The sequence below is a fragment of the Phycodurus eques genome, chromosome 5 (genome assembly GCF_024500275.1).
Source record: "Phycodurus eques isolate BA_2022a chromosome 5, UOR_Pequ_1.1, whole genome shotgun sequence".
Taxonomy (NCBI): domain Eukaryota; kingdom Metazoa; phylum Chordata; class Actinopteri; order Syngnathiformes; family Syngnathidae; genus Phycodurus; species Phycodurus eques.
Window position 1 is genome coordinate 13,290,977 of NC_084529.1, and position 6,949 is coordinate 13,297,925.

Consider the following 6,949-nt stretch of genomic DNA (forward strand, 5'->3'; position numbering starts at 1 on the left):
ATTTTGCTGCATTTCTGACCCTGCTTGTCTATTCTGTCTGTTATCTGTTTTTGGATTCCATTAGTACAGTGACCGAGGTGATTACAGTCAGCTCATGTCTTTTAAGACAAATGAATCATCTGTGGCGCCTTTCATCTGCCGGTCTGCACAACAGCTTTCCCTCTGCTAAATTGTCTTGGGCCTCTTCCCGCGGACTTGTTGGTATAGCACTGCTCTGCTCCTGCAAACCCATATCTATTCTCTGTGCTTTGCCATGATGGAGATGAGCATTTGACTCCTAGGGTGAGGTCTTTCCTTTCCATGTTCTCATTCAGTTCATCCATAATCTGTGAAACAAGTGTTTTTCTCTCACTGGGACAGAGCTCGATATTGGGGCTATTAGGCAGACTGCCGGGGGAAGGTTTTGTTCATTCTCTCCAATTTTACAAAGCAAAATACATAACTTTGGAAGGATATATTTGGTCGTATCTTGACTTAGGAGTGGCCTAACTTTGAGTTTCTCAAGATTTTAATAGCTGTCCCTTGTTTGAATGTTTTATTTATTTTTTTGCTTTGTCGTGAGCCCAAATTTTATTAACAAAATACGCCACTGCTTGAGTTAAGTGAAAAAAAAAGGACAGCAACAGTTGCTGATGCACTTTCAACCATTTATTGAATGGTAAAAACAGTCAAACAAAATGAGAACACGCATAAGCAGGTACTGTAGGCCAAAACTCAAGTCTAAACGCTCACACAAAGACGAACTGGCCATATTCCTGATGTCCTCACTAGGCCATGCCCCTTTAAGGCACATAAACAACACTACTGCTGTCATTTTTGTCCCCCCTTCCAGTAATTATACTTCAATAAAAGTTTATTTCCTTACATTGTCTTCAATCATGTTTTATTTCATTTTTATACAATAGAGTACTATTTTCATTTATTAAAAACAATGAAAAAAATGTGGTCTTTTGTGGCAGGAACAGGTTAATGATTTTTCAATTAATTTCAATGGGTAGTATTGATTTAATATAAAAGCAAATTGAGTTACAAGCTTGGTCACCACTCTGTAACTACAGCCTAATAATTATCCAAAACATGGTGGGGGGAAATACCGGTCCGACGTGGCAGGCCCAAACTTATTGTGAGGGTCTGCTGGGAACGTCTGGCAGAATCCCGTCAGAAGGAGTTCCAAATCCCACCTCTGACAGAACTTTGTTCATGTTCCGGGGTAGGCGGGGGACATCGAGTCTGAGTGGACCATGATCTGTGCCTCTATTGCTGAGACAGCCTACCGGAGCTGTGGCCGTAAGGTGGTCAGTGCCTGTCGTGGCGGCAATCCCCGAACCCGTTGGTGGACACCAACGGTGAGGGACGCCGTCAAGCTGAAGGAGTCCTACCGAGCCTTTTTGGCCTGTGGAACTCCACAGGCAGCTGATGGGTACTGCCTGGCCAAGTGGAATGCAGCTTTGGTGAAGCAAAAAGTCGGGTATAGCAGGAGTTCGGTGAGGCCGTGGAGAAAGACCCACGGACGACTTTCTGGTCCACCATCCGGCGTCTCCGGAGGGGGAAGCAGTGCACCATCAACAATGTATATAGTGGGGATGGGATGCTGCTGACCTCGACTCGGGAGGTTGTAAGTGGGTGGGGAGAATACTTCAAAGACCTCATCAATTCCACCGACACGCCTTCCCATGAGGAAGCAAAGCCGGGGGTCTCTGAGGCGAGCTCTCCTATCTCTGGGGTTGAGGTCACCGAGGTGGTTAAAAGGCTCCTCGGTGGCAATGCCCCGCGGATGAATGAGATTCGCCCGGAGTTCCTAAAGGCTCTGGATGTTGTGGGGTTGTCCTGGTTGACACGCCTCTGCAACATCGCGTGGATATCGGGGACAGTGCCTCTGGATTGGCAGATTGTGGTGGTGGTCCCCTTTTTAAAGAAAGGGGACCGGAGGGTGTGTTCCAACTACAGGGGGATCAGACTCCTCAGTCTCCCTGGTAAAGTCTATTCAGGGGTGCTGGAGAGGACGGTCCGTCGAGAAGTCGAATCCCAGATTCGGAAGGAGAAATGTGGTTTTCGTCCTGGCCGTGTAACAGTGGACCAGCTTTGTTTTGTGGACTTGGAGAAGGCGTTCGACCGTGTCCCTCGGGGAGTCCTGTGGAGGGTGCTTCAAGAGTATGGGGTACCGAACCCCCTCATACGGGCTGTTTGGTCCCTGTACGACTGGTGTCAGAGAAGTAAGTCGGACTCCTTTCCGGTGAGGGTTGGACTCCGCCAAGGCTGCCCTTTGTCACCGATTCTGTTCATAACTTTTTCAGGACAGAATTTCTAGGTGCAGCTGAGGTGTAGAGGGCATCCGGTTTGGTGGCCTCAGTATTGCATCTCTGCTTTTTGCAGATGATGTGGTTCTGTTGGTTTCATCAGGCCGTGATCTCCAACTCTCACTGGAGCGGTTCGCAGCAGAGTGTGAAGCGGCTGGGATGAGAATCAGCACCTCTAAATCTGAGACTCAGTCGGAAAAGGGTGGAGTGCCCTCTCCAGGTCGGGGATGAGATCCTTCCATAAGTGGAGGAGTTCAAATATCTTGGGGCCTTGTTCACGAGTGAGGGAAGAATGGAACGGGAGATCGACAGGGGGATAGGTGCAGCGTCTGCAGTGATGCGGACTTTGTATCGGTCTGTTGTGGTGAAGAAGGAGCTAAGCCGAAAGGCGAAGCTCTCAATTTACCGGTCGATCTACATTCCTACCCTCACCTATGGTCACGAGCTGTGGGTCGTGACCGAAAGAACAAGATCCCGGATACAAGCAGCCGAAATGAGTTTCCTCCGCAGGGTGTCCGGGCTCTCCTTTATCGATGGGGTGATAATCTCTGTCATCCGGGAGGATCTCAGGGTAGAGCTGCTGCTCCTCCACATTGAGAGGAGCCAGATGAGATGGCTGGGCATCTGATTCGGATGCCTCATGGAAGCCTCCCTGATGAAGTGTTCCGGGCACGTCCCACCCGGAGGAGACCCCGGGGATGACCCAGGACACGCTGGAGAGACTACGTCTCTCGGCTGGCCTGTGAACGCCTCGGGATCGCCCCGGAAGAGCTGGATGAAGTGGCTGGGGAAACAGAAGTCTGGGCGTCCCTGCTAAAGCTACTGCCCCCACGACTCGACCTCAGATAAGCGGTAGTAAAAATGGATGGATGTATTGATGAAATGTACCGTAATCAAAATTCTGACTTTATGGAAGATGCAATGATGATTACTCAGTTTTAAAAACGTCATGTATTTTGTGGTTTTGTATTGCTGGTTTGTATTTTGTCATTCATCTCATTTGTTGCTAAAACCTTGCTGGCCAAGAAGTGCCTTTTTTTTCTTTCTTTATTTTTGCAACCAGGTATTTTTGCATGGTAGGTTAATTGACAACTCTAAATTGCCCATAGGTGTGAATGTGAGTGTGAATTGTTGTTTGTTTATATGTGCCCTGCGATTGGGTGGCAACCAGTTCACGGTGTATCTTGCCTATCGCCCGCAGTCAGCTGGGATAGACTCCAGCATACCCACGACCCTAGAAAATGGACAGATGGATGGAGTTATAAAAAGACATGGGTAAAATAAATTTGTAACATTTCTTGTCATTTTGCAACAAGCGTATGGGCTACAACGTTTCATTATCCCTTCAAGGTGTCCTCATGTGGTGCTGAGGATCGGTTGCAGCTGTGAGACATAACACAAGAAGGTGAATCAGGACACCATCCCTCACTTTCACTAACTGAAAGACAACAGAGGACAAATGATTGATCCTGTTTTCTGGAATGCATTAGAAAATATGCACTACCTGGGTCACTTAAGAGTACAGCAACATAATAACAAATGCTGCCTCCAGTAGACACTTAATGCAGACAACCACATGATTACAGTAAATGTGAGAGACCAAACCATTAAGTCTTTTTCCAGCTTTTCCCATCTTCTCGTCGGACGCTCCAGTGGCTCAGCCTGATTTAGAATGACGGCTTGCCTTACTTGCATGGTAAATCTGGCACTCTTTAGATCACAATGTGTGGAGAAACACAGTTCAAATGATTGTCTCATTGACTGCATTTGGGGTGATCATCAAACACAATTCTGGGGGATGACAATCACGTTAGTGGAAATGAGAACTGGCTTACTGTTCAGTTAAAATCAAGCTTGTTTTTTCTGAGGGAGTCACATATGATATGGTGTTTATTAATTGTATTGCCAGGAAATACATCACCTGTTTTCTCAGTGGACAATTCATTAGGTCCGATTGCACAATGTAATGAGTTCAAATACAAGAACAGTATCAAAGATTCTGCCTTTATAAAATTGAGTGATAATGGAAAATGTCAGAAGGGTGTTCATTGTATCTCAGCAGGGGCAAACCAGTTTGATATATCTCCTTCTGCCTCATCTGCAGAGATGTTATTCTTTTACAGAACACAAACGGCACACACTTGTTAAATTAAATGCAATTTATTTTGGTCAGCATAAGAAAACTGTCACAAAATCACAAAATAATATACATAAAATATAGAATAGCTGTTCGAAATTGGCGGCACGGTGGACGACTGGTTAGAGCCTCAGCCTCACAGTTCTGAGGAGCGGGGTTCAATCCCCGGTCCCGCCTGTGTGGAGTTTGCATGTTCTCCCCGTGCCTGCGTGGGTTTTCTCCGGGCACTCTGGTTTCCTCCCACATCCCAAAAACATGCATGAATTGGAGACTCTAAATTGCCCGGAGGAGTGAATGTGAGTGGTTGTTTGTTTGTATGTACCCTGCGATTGGCTGGCAACCAGTTCAGGGTGTACCCTGCCTCCTGCCCGATGATAGCTGGGATAGGCTCCAGCACGCCCGCGACCCTAGTGAGGAGTAGCGGCTCAGAAAATGGATGGATGGATGGATGTTAACGTGCACTCTGGTTCTGAAGTTAGACATTTTTAATGCTTGCCCTCAGTCACTGTAAATTTTAACTGTTAGATGGAAAAGCACAGCAAGTCAAAAGGACAAAACCTTTTCAGATATGTCAAGATTTTCTTGCAGTTGCTCAAAGTAAAAACAGCTCGCAGGCCTGACACTTTTGCCATTGTCAGTGTATGAATCATGGTATTCTGTAGAGCACACAAGCAGAGTGCATTTTACATGCCTACAGCTATTCAAACATATATGTATGACTAAATTTCGTTGATCGATAACGGGGAGTCGCAAATGGAGCAGCAGAAGTTATGGCATCTTTTTGGATGTAGATAAACTTTATGTTGTTCTTCATTAGACAAATGACTAAACAGTGCCTATAGTTGTTGAAGCAAAGCAAATTTATTTATATAGCTCATTTCATAAATAAGACAACTCAATGTGCTTTACATGATTAAAGGTTTTTAAAAACAACAACAAAAAAACAGTTTATAAACATTTAAAACAAAGAGAAAAATAAAAGTACAATTAAAACAGCGTACAGTGCAAGAAATATCATTTAAAAGTGGAAATGCTCTAAAAAGCATGAGGGGAGAAAAGAAGGGTGTTTAACCTGGATTTAAAAACATTCACACTTGGGGGTGACGTCACTTCTGTTGGTAATTTATTCCATCAACTATTACACTCATCTCTAATCTGCACCAAAAAGACTTGCTCATGTAGTTTTTGTGTACACCTAATAATAACCTTCAACAAACAAACAAAAGCATGGTGAGAAAGAGCTTATTTTGCTCAGATATATGCTGCTCAGTGACTGTTTTTTTTTTTTGGTCAATGTCTTTATGTCTCAAAATTGTTCTCTGTCAATTGACTGTCTGTTGACGTACTAGAGCGGCTCCATCTACCGGAGACAAATTCCTTGTGTGTTTTTTGGACATACTTGGCAAATAAAGATGATTCTGATTCTGATCTAGTATTTTCAGAGCTATTTTCCAATCTGTTGATTGTGTTTGTATGGATAAGAAGTGATTCTATCCAAACAAATATGCTCTGGAGTAGTGGGGGTCCTGCAGCACTAAAGCTCAACTTATTCTCCCTCCAGGAGGTACCTCTGCCTGTTGTGGCGAAGACATAGGGGCCATAACCAAAGTCTTTCAGTTAGATAAAAGGGGCACAGGAAGCCTCAACCAGCCTCCTGTGTTGTCTGCAGGTGTGCCGGCAGTGGGGCAGCAACAGTATGAAGCAGGTGATAGAAAGGGAAATGTGTAAGATCTCAATCTGCATCAGCTGTTCACAGCACTGTTTTGCCCGCACTTTAGATTCAGTTAATATTTTTGGTCACAAAAACTAATCCAGAGTGATGCAAGCACTTAGAAGCCATTATCATGAACTCATGAAATACATTAACTTCCTGCATTTAAACCCAAGGATATAATTGACCAATTCACATAATAATAATAAAAATGCATTACACTTATCTTTTCTAGACACTCAAAGGGGCTTATGACCAAAATGACCCCTCTATAAGGGGGCAGCCATGGCCAAGAGCTTAAAGATCATCATCACCTGTCACCATGAAGACCCCTGTTCAAGTCACCAACTGGCAGAAGACTGTGGGCAAAAAAAATTGAGAGGCTTGAGAGGATGTGGCAACGTACTAGCCACTCCCAATTTTCCCCGGACCGACGGCTGTGGTGTCCTTGAGGATGACACCAATACCCCAAATTGCTCCCCACGCACTTACCGTAAACACTTGTGTATAATGCGCACCCATATACTGTATAACACGCATCCCCAAAGTTGACCTCAAAATTCTTGAAAACCCTTCTACCTATGTCCAATGCATTTTTACAATGCATGATTTCGCTTCTACCCTTATGATCAACACATGAAGTATTATATGTGTTTTGGTAAGTTTTTTTCATTGAATTATTCTGAATTTAAGCACTTTATTAGAACACATAATATTATTTTGAAATTCACAGCCCTACTTTTGGTTAGTAAATGAGAAAACACACAGTTGTGCTCATATGTGTGATTACCCAGGCAGAATGTG